The sequence below is a fragment of the Schistocerca piceifrons genome, chromosome 1, assembly GCF_021461385.2.
Source record: "Schistocerca piceifrons isolate TAMUIC-IGC-003096 chromosome 1, iqSchPice1.1, whole genome shotgun sequence".
Lineage (NCBI taxonomy): Eukaryota > Metazoa > Arthropoda > Insecta > Orthoptera > Acrididae > Schistocerca > Schistocerca piceifrons.
The window spans coordinates 1,196,969,702-1,196,980,497 of record NC_060138.1 but is presented as its reverse complement, the minus strand read 5'-3'; the positions used below and the strand labels follow the sequence as shown (position 1 = coordinate 1,196,980,497).

The window sequence follows — 10,796 nt, the reverse complement described above, 5'->3', positions numbered from 1 at the left end:
GTGGGACAGAACACACTCCGCTTCTCACGATTTGTTTTTGTTCTCGTGTCTCAGACGGCAAACGTCTACATAATTTCTTACACTGTGCATTTATTTCTCTTTATTGATAAGTGTATTCCGGCATATGGAGCGTGTCCTGACAGTGGCTACAATGTTGAGCTTCAGTCCTGCAATACTAAAATAAAAAAATACAAGGTTAAAATTCGAATGTACAATGATCAGCTGAAATGCATTAAAAATTAATTCATATTAATGGGATTTCCAGGTAAAACACACGTTGAGTATTCATAAAATCTTAGCAGTGACATCCAAGATATAAAGTTAAGCAAAAATATGGCATTTCAGTCTCTGATCGCTATTTTTTATTTTCAATGACTGGTTTCAGGCTAGCTGCCCATCTTCAGATCTGTTATAGAAAGTTAAAAATATAATTAACAAGAGAGATACAGTTACTGATAGAAATATCTTAGTTTACAAAAGAAATTTTGGAATGTATTAAATGTCAACATACCATATATTGCGGTTACAGAGTAACTTGTCAGTACAGAACTATCGGTTCACTGTCATAACTAAACTAAATTTTGATCTGTTAAAACCTTATATAGGAGTTTTGGAGAAACCTGATTGGTAACAGTAAAAAGTGCCCTCAACCTATAAGAATTGTGCATATGTCATTTTTTCAACGTACATATTAATGGCGAAAATATTTTTAATAAAATAATTTTTAAAGTAATAACATATGAATAATCTTTTTTGAGTGGACCATGAACTGAAATAATTTATACTAATTTAAATTTTTTTTATAAAGAAACTTAAAAATTTAATTAAAATGTAGATATCCTTTCGAAAATGCGCGTTTCCTCTTCTTTGTATTGATTGGTGGTGGAGTGGATTTCCCCACGTCAGAGCGTATACAACGCCACGCCGAGTCCTCTTCCGCCGCGCCCAATTCACCTCGCCGCCAGTACGCTGAGGGCCGTTCCGCTGCAGCTTGTTCCTACTGGAGCGTGCTGTTGCATTCAAGAGTAAGCCCAATACAGGTCTTTAAAAATCTCAGTCTGGGTTTTTTCTTTGATGAGCGTATGTTTCAATCTCTTGGAGCATGTTAAGATAGAGACTTTTTGGAGCTTTATGTAGCACCTCCATTTGTTCATTTATATTACTCACTTCATGTTTACTATCTTTTACATGCGCTCCAAATGCTGTCCGACTGCTATGACTGCAATGTTCCCTGTGTTGAATTTCAAAATTCTACCTTGTCTGTCCTATATAATAACTGTCACATTCAGCACATTTGATCTTGTATACTCCTGAATTGTTGTATTTCATTTGTTTTGCCGTTGCTGGTTTGTCTTAGTCAATGTGCCATTTGCCCTTCTGGAATGCCACAGCGATATTTTTTGGAAAGCATTTAGCGATTCTTTCCGACACACGCCCTTTGTATGTCAGGCTGACAGACTTCTTCTTAACTTTAATTTTCCTAGAATCATTACTGATACCCGCGGATTTGTTTTTGATCTTGTTAAACATACGTGTAACATCTTGTGTCCTGTATTCATTAGCTGCTGCTACTTGCTTAATAATACCTAGTTCTTTCTGCAACTCTTCTTCCTTTAGCGGCAATCTCAGGGCTCTGTTGCACATTGCATGAAAGTACGCTCTTTTATGCTGTGCCGGGTGGTGCGGCGTCGCTTCTATGATGTTGTCGGAACAAGTGTCTTTTCTATAGACGCCGAACACGTCCCTACCTCCCTCCTTTCTGACGGTCAAATCTAAATAGTTAATCACCCCATTGTTCTCCATTTCTAGCGTGAACTGAATTTTCGGATGCTGCGCGTTTAAAACTTTAGTCATTTCCTCTACTTCTTCTTTTTTCCCTTTGAATAATAAAATAGTGTCGCCAACATACCGTCTGTAATAAATGAAGCACTCCGTCTTCAGGACACGAGTGGCCTACTGGGACCATCCGACCGCCGTGTCATCCTCAGTGGAGGATGCGGATAGGAGGGGCGTGTGGTCAGCACACCGCTCTCCTGGTCGTTATGGAGGTATTCTTGACCGAAGCCGCTACTCTTCGGTCGAGCAGCTCCTCAATTGGCATCACGAGGCTGAGTGCATCCCGAAAAATGGCAACAGCGCATGGCGGCCGGGATGGTCACCCATCCAAGTGCCGACCACGCCCGACAGCGCTTAACTTCGGTGATCTCACGGGAACCGGTGTATCCACTGCGGAAAACCTGTTGCCTCTGTAATAAATTAATTTCTCCTTAATTTCTGGAAAAGAGCTGAAAACTTTGTTCTCAAAGTCATTCACAAAAATTTCAGCTAAAATGCCTAATAGACTGTTTCCCATAGCTAAACCTTCATCTTGAATAAAAACCTTTTCGTTAAAGATGAAACTATTAATACTCAATGTGAACTCCAGCATATCCACGAGTTTGACGATTTCTCCCATGCGCATTGACCCATTTTTTATCAGGTTTTTCCTTATAATTTGCAAAGTTTCCACAGTTGGTATTTTAGTGTAGAGGTACACGACGTCCAATGAGGCTCGGACGGCGTCCTCTGTAATTGCAATGTCCTTCACTTCGTTCACGAAACACAAACTATTTTTTACGTTGTAAACTTGCTGGTATTTATATGCAGATTTTAAATTACGGTACAAAGCCTTATTCAAGAGCTCATTAACAGCTTCCTTCCCATTACATTACATTCTCCTTGTGCAACTTTATTTGCGCTCTTGCTTCAGGTGTTCTTAAACCGGTCACTGAAAATAAAAAAAATACGATCGGAGACTGAAATGCCATATTTTTATTTAAAGAACGATAGCGGCAATCGCATTACGACAATGATGTCTAGTTTTGATAAACTTGCGCTAGTCAGGCTGTGCTAACTGATACCCGTCTGAACTATGAAGATATGATCAAAGAGTTTTCTGCCGTCAAGGCCAGACGCAAACTTGGCTGACTGTTGAGTTTGTTTATTTATTCTTGTTAGTTTTAAAAATTTAAGACTATAATGTGATTTTTGTTACGACTTAGAGAGTAGCAGTAGCTGCAGCACAAAACTGTTCAGCCCTTAGATGGATTTAAAAAAATGGTTCAAATGGCTCTGAGCACTATGGGACTTGACACCTGTGGCCATCAGTCCCCCAGAACTTAGAACTACTTAAACCTAACTAACCTAAGGACATCACACACATCCATGCCCGAGGCAGGATTCGAACCTGCGACCGTAGCAGTCGCGCGGTTCCAGACTGAGCGCCTAGAACCGCTAGTCCACCGCGTCCGGCAGATGGATTAAAGGTATTGTGTACACTTATTATGCAGCATCCAGATACACAGACCCTAATGCTTTACACATTAACTATTAGATTATAAAACAAATTTGATTTTTCCAGCAGGTCTGTGTACCCGTGCGGTTCTAGGCGCTTCAGTCTGGAACCGCGTGACCGCTACGGTCGCAGTTTCGAATCCTGCCTCGGGCATGGATGTGTGTGATGTCCTTAGGTTAGTTAGGTTTAAGTAGTCCTAAGTTCTAGGGGACTGATGACCACAGATGTTAAGTCCCATAGTGCTCAGAGCCATTTGAACCATTTGATTTTTCCACACTAATCTGTAAAATTATGTAATAGCAAATCCAGTTCTGTGTTTGTTCGTCTGTATTTAGTTATTAGTTCATGCACCGAAATCCGTATTTCATCTTCATTTCTTACGCTTTCCTACAGATTCGCTTGTTACTGCCGAACTTTTTTTTTTTTTTTTTTTGATCTGCTACAAATTCAAGTTAATAGATCGCAAAACGACAGTTTAATTTCTGATGCATGACACGTTCGCTTCACTTTTTGGATAGTAACACAACTTTATTTTCATTTTCAACGGTTTAGTGTAAAAGAATACATTAAAAGTGAAGGTATAACAAAAATCCGTTGTCTCCTACACGCTCTGCTGAATTCTTAGGCCATAAAAGAAAAGTTATTTTCCTTGTGTTCGTTTCTGTTGGTTTTTGACAGAAGAATGTGTCAACAAAATGAGTTTTAAGTTTGTTTTATCTGCTGCCGTACCCCAAATTCAGTTCAGGAACCATACTACATTTTGATTAAGCGCGACTGGACCGCTGACGCGTCCTTCAAAACAACGAATAGCAGAGTACGGAAACAGCTCACAGCGCTCCGACCCAAAACGACAATTGTGAAGTGATCGGGTAATAGTTATTATTTGAAACATGTTTTTTTTTGGGGGGGGGGGAGGGGCGCATATAATATGGTGTCCCTAGAGGCGCAAAATTTTTAAATCCGCCACTGCAGATAGGTTATGTAAAATACATTTAAAACGGATTACTCTCTCTCAGGTGAATTGTTTTGTGTACTGGCTAGTATTTATTTCGTATCGTGTAGCAAGAGCTTCACATATTTCCATTCAAAATTAAATTTTCGCGTAATTCTGTTGCCCTACATGAGGCTTACGGGTTTCGATATCAAAATAAGCTTTATACATTCACACAGAAACACAAGTTCAGAAGTTTAGCATTAAACATCTAGTTTTACTACAGTTACAGAAGCATGTATTCACATTCACACAATGTCACCTTTATTCATCCTCCTCAGGTAGTTGAGAAGGAAACGGACACACAGCCTTACTGTCTAGAGTTTCACATAAAACACTGCATTTCCCTACTCCAGCTCACATCTTTGCCACGTACAGAAATCTACCAGGAATCACGAAAATATCTTATGGTATTACCATCAAACCTTCGTCAGACATCCCTGCAGTGGTGTCATAGTGAATCATCTGCATATTCTCTCATCCACCACAGAATCATCAAAAACCTTGGGCCTCTAAATTAGGTAATACCTGCTAAATTAATTTTACACTTTCACATTATTTTTTGTAACTCTAGATACCTTTTCTCTTGTTCTTTTACCATATGATCAAATGAGTGGAAAAGTAAGGTGAAACACGACCTATATCCACAGGTGACTTAATGAAAAGTTGATACTGATCTTTGTAATACAGACAGAGCCTTGAAATCTAACCTCGAGTACAATGAAAACCCACCTGCAAAGCTGAAATCTGTGTGATGTGAGTGCCGTGCAGGCACACACCGCTCTCACCGTCAATCCTGAACGCTGCGGCTTAGAAACACCCATCTCCGCAACGCACAAGACGCTGCGTCTGAGTTTAACATACAGAACAAGATACCTCCTACAGACAGCGACCACGCTAAGTGTGTGTGTGTGTGTGTGTGTGTGTGTGTGTGTGTGTGTGTGTGTGTGTGTATGTGTGAGTGTGTGTGTGTGTGTATGTATGTGTATCTGTGTGTGTGTGTGTTTGGAGCTTACAGGAGCTCAACGACGAGGTTATCACTGGCCTTACACGTATTAAAAGGAACGAATGTGGACTGAAATCGTCGTCAAACAGTCAGGAGGAAACGACATCTTTTATTCACTCCCACCCCACACGTGTTGGTCCACACAATCACTATCTCACACACCTTAAGATTATGGTTCCCTACCTAAGGGTTATTACCTCCTCAGGGCTAAAACTTAAACGAAAGTAAATTATTTTCAAAAGATCATTCCTATTATCACAATTTTATAAGACTATAACATTGATTGTAGAAGGTAACTATTGTTTTTCCTCAATTAGCACCATTAACGCAGTGGAGCCGGCCGAGGTGGCCGAGCGGTTCTAGGAGCGGCTCTAGGCGCTTCAGTCTGGAACCGCGAGACCGCTACGGTCGCAGGTTGGAATCCTGCCTCGGGCATGGATGTGTGTGATGTCCTTACGTTAGTTAGGTTTAACTAGTTCTAAGTTCTAGGGGACTCATGACCTCAGAAGTTAAGTCCCATAGTGCTCAGAGCCATTTGAACGCAGTCGAGATTACAGGTTCCTCTCATAGTCCACCCATTACACACATATGTTGTTCTTTGTCCCTTGCATCACTGATGATGAAACTGAAACATATGCATAAAACAGGAGATAAATATCTCAAGAAAATGTCTTCTCCAATTTGTGGATAGTATCTGCAGTAGTGAAAAATTGCTTCATTATTCTGTTCGAACAATTAAATGAACTGATTGGCACCACGGCACAGCATTAACTACGTAAGGGCTGCTATAGAGCTTTACACAGTATTATTATTATTATTATTATTATTAGAGTGATCAGATACAAGGCATTAATAGTCTGAAGTTGTCCCATTTCTGCCAGTTCGGAAGTGATTTACGAGCAGTATGTGTAGTCATCTTGGATATTCGGGAATCCAGTCGGATGTTCGCTTAGTTCACGCACGATATTTCAACAGCGTGCGAGGTGCCAGGGCTAGCAGTGTATTTAACACTAAATTCTTCTAGAATCTACATATGTAAATGATGCTCTAAGCCCCCCCCCCCCCCCCCCTATTCTAACTCCGACTTTGCTGTTGCACATGGATTAAAAAAAAAAACTCAAACTGACTGTAATCAACCCTGCAAGTGGAATAGAAAAGAGTTTGGCACCTGCAATAATTTAGTTTGATAAATAAGTTAAATAAAGGAAGGTTTCATTAACGTAGTGAGAAATGATGGGATTGCTCTACCGATTAACAGAATGAAAGTTCTGTCCAAAATAACAATATGATTTATTAAGACTAAACACAAAATAATAAACAAAAACACATGAAACATTTACAATACATCAAATTGGCTCAAATTGGATACTCAAACAAACGCTGTGAAGGTGAAGTTGTCCCTTAACTAGATTGTGACGTTTATGACGAAGTGGTATGTGGAGCCAATTCCTTGCCACTCAAATCTTAAGAGAGACACACAGCTAACCCAACATTAATTGCTGCTACATTCGTGAGAACTCAGACGATGAACACCCAAGACAGAACAAAGTTAGAAGAGACGAACAGGCGCGCTCTGCTGAGCTCTGATTATCGCCTAGCAAAAATGCCTGCTTTGCCAGTGCTGCGGACGTACATTACCCAGCTGTCTTCTTAGCTGCAAGGACACGATCTGGCGTACTGGAAGCGATGGTTGGTTGCTTCGACGTCCCGTCGTGGTGATGATAATGTCGCGAGTATAGCCCGAAACAAATTATCCTGGCCTGGTTGTTCCAGACTAAAGACTTCCTAGCAATACAAATGCGCCTCTGAGGGAGACGAAGAAGGCTCGCCACACAATCACTGACGGTACAGTGATTGATTTTAACAAGTGAAGTCACCCAGTAACTCCGATAAACTCAACATTAGCCAAAACTGCTCAAGACAGACAACATAGGCCTCTTGTACACAGAACGCTCAATTGCCAACCGTACTCGGAAAGTTACATTGAAGTCGAAACTTCAGCAACTTCGTCAAACAGTTACAATTAAAAAAAAGTATATTAGACAGCCAACGGAAAGCAGGCTGTCCAGAGCAGCGAGAGCTCAATCTTGTAACCTACTCCGACCGAAAGGCGAGAGCCGACTTCCCACAAGAGCACCCGTACAAACCGAACACAGAACATTCCCGCCCCCACGACAGTGGCCGTGGTTAAACATTCCAATCAGCAACTCGAAAACCGGCGGAAAATTCCACTCTATTGCCGGAGCACTACCATTCCACCAATGGAAATTCTTGGCGCTGCGTGAGAAGTCCGCGTGTGAAGGAATAGCAACTTTTCACCGCATGCAATTAGAGAGGAAAATCGTAAGATAGAAATATGAGAGGGGGCTCATGCCACCTCTCAAGCATGCCTCGCTGTCTTCTTCAGTGCTACCTGAGACTGGCCCTTGGGTGTGGAAATCATAGTAACAGTCATGAGACAGAGCACCCAACACTTCAGATCGGGTATGACACACCTCAGATGACGACCACAACCGTTGAGGACGGCCAAAACGAGCGTGGACGGCAGTCGGAACATCCGCTACTGGTGGGGTCCATTGAAGCCGAGTCTGGCGGGCGCGGACCACAGACGGAACACTCGACTCGGCGCGGACCGATTAGGGAACGCCCAGCTCCTTCCAGGCACAAATACTGGACTCGATCGACCCAAGGATCAGTCTCAGATAGCACCTGAAAAAGACAGCGAGGCACGCTGCTGAAATATCGTGCGGGAACGACGCGAACATCCGGCTGGATTCCCGAATATCCAAGATGTCAACAGATCGCTGGGAAAGCATGAAGAATTACAGTATTTGTAGTGTACACACCTCAAATTGTTTGATTTTAAATGGGGTTGCAGCACCACGGATTCCTTCCTCATTCATACAAACACCCTTCCCCCCCCCCTCTCTCTCTCTCTGTCTCTCTCTCTCTCTCTCTCTCTCTCTCTCTCTCACACACACACACACACACACACACACACACACACACACACACACTAAATATCATTCATCTTTCATTTTAAAAAGAAAAGTCTCTCATTCTCAATTTAGTTAAGTGCTAAATCTGATGGTAACGTGGGGGAGGGGGAAGAGCAACAGACGACTGGGGGGAGGGTGGAAGTACTAGTTAATGTCTGATTGCACTCAGAGGTAATGGTCTAAAAAAAGGGGACCACTGCCTTAAAACAGCGTAGAAAGGATGAAAGGTGCTTTATCTGGAATTAAAACGTAAGTAAAACGATAGAGGAGCTAAAAGGACAGGTACAGGGAAATGTGATTAGCTGGTTGAGCCAGTCACCCAGTTAACACATTAAGAACATCTCCGTACAATTTTAGGAAACACCCCTTGGAGAAATTACAAAACCTTTACACCCTCATCACATTCGTTTGAACGTTACTTAAAATGGAGGGCAGATTTGTCGGCAAATCAGCCACTGTCCTCTGATATGAAAATAAAATACCGTCTGATAAAATGTGGCGCACAGTGGCCTGTACGCCAAATGCACCGCACACTAGAGGATTCTCTGGCTGGAGCAAGAAGCCATGCATTTAGGGGGCTGTGGCCTATGCGATGACAAGTAAGGAGAACCTCGTCACGTCAGTGAAGCTGGAAGGAGGCACACACAGCTGTGTTGTGGGCTTTGTTGAACGGAGCTTATTGTCAGTCACCACGAGAAGAAGAGCAGTGGACAAGCACCTTCGTCCAGCGTAAGAAACAGCAAACGAGGAAGAGTCTGCGTGGACACGCGAATTCAAATCCTAACAGTTTTGCCACCTGACTGGCCGGTAGGGTAATTCCACTGTACATAAGTCATCTGCCCCTGAAGGCGGAAGGATTAGCAATGACCAACGCCATGACGATGCAGAAGGCAATGGAAACCACTGCATTAAAGACACATAACGTGCATTCGCAGGACATGTGGCCTGTAATTGAAAAAGTGTCATGATGATCTCTCCATTGGCAAAAGATTCCGGAATAGTCCCCCATTCGGATCTCTGGAAGGGGACTGACAAGTGGGAGTTGACATGAGAAAAAGATTGAATATCTAACGAAATGATAACGCCCTACGAATAGGGGTGTGAAATGTCAGAAGCTGGAATGTGGTAGGGAAGCTAGAAATTCTGGAAAGGGATATGCAAAGGCTCAATCTAGATATACTAGGGATCAGTGAGGTGAAATACAAAGAAGAAAAAGATTTGTCGTCAGAAGAGTATAGGCTAATATCAAGAGCAGCAGAAAATACTACAACTGGAGCAGGATTCGTTGTGAATAGAAAGACAGAAAGTCAGGTACTGTGAACAGTTCAGTGACAGGCTTGTTCTCATTAGAATCGACAGCAAACCAACACCGACAAAGATAGTTCAGGTATACGTGCCGACTTCGCTAGCTGAAGGTGATGACATAGAGAAAGTGTGTGAGGATACTGAAAGGGTAGTACAGTACATATGGGGAGATGAAAATCTAATAATCGTGGGGGACTGGAGTGCAGTTGCAGGGGGAAGGAGTAGAAGAAAAGATTACGGGAGAATATGGGCTTGCGACAAGAAATGGTAGAGGAGAGAGACTACAGGAGTTTTGTAACAAATTCCAGCTAGTAACAGCGAATACTCTGTTCAAGAATCACAAGAGGAGGAGGTATACTTGGAAAAAGCCAAATGATACGGGAACATTTCAGTTGCATTACATCATGGTTTGACCAGAGATTTAGAAATCATAGACTGGATTGTAAGGCATACGCAGGAGCAGATGTAGACTCAGACGACAATGTAGCTGTGATGAACAGTAGGGTAAATTCCAAGAGATTAATCAGGAAGAATCAGTACATAAAGAAGTGGGACGCGGAAATACTAAGGAATGATTGGCTTGCAGTTCTCTGAGGCTATATATAAAGCAATAAGGAATAGCTCCGTAGCAATTCAGTTGAAGATGAATAATCATCTGTAAAAAGGGCAATCACGGAAGTTGGAAAGAAAAATATAGGTACAAAAAGGTAGCTGCGAAGAAACCATGGGTAACAGAAGAAATACTTAAATTGATCGATAAAGGAAGGAAGTGCAAAAATGGTCAGGGAAATTCAGGAATACAGAAAAATAAGTCACTGAGGAATGGAATAAACAGGAACTGCAGGGAGGCAAAGACAAAATGGCAGCATGAAGAATGTGAAGAAATCGAGAAAGAAATGATTGTCGGAAGGATTAACTCAGCATACAGGAAATTTACAGCAAGGGTGGTAACATTAAGAGTGCAACGGGAAATCCGCTGCTACATGCAGAGAAGTGTGCGGATAGACGGAAACAGTACATTGAGGGCCTGTTTGAGGGGGAAGATAAGTCTGATGTGATAGATGAACAAACAGGAGACGATTTAGAAGAGATAGCGGGTCCATTATTAGAATCAGAATTTACGAGAGCTTTGGAAAACCTAAGGTCAAATAAGGCGTAAGG

At 42.1% G+C, this 10,796-nt stretch overlaps 1 pseudogene; it reads right to left on the bottom strand.

Annotated features, from left to right (window-relative positions):
- Window positions 1-2,127: 2,127 nt before the first annotated feature.
- Window positions 2,128-2,245, bottom strand: LOC124723343 (annotated as a pseudogene).
- Window positions 2,246-10,796: the final 8,551 nt, after the last annotated feature.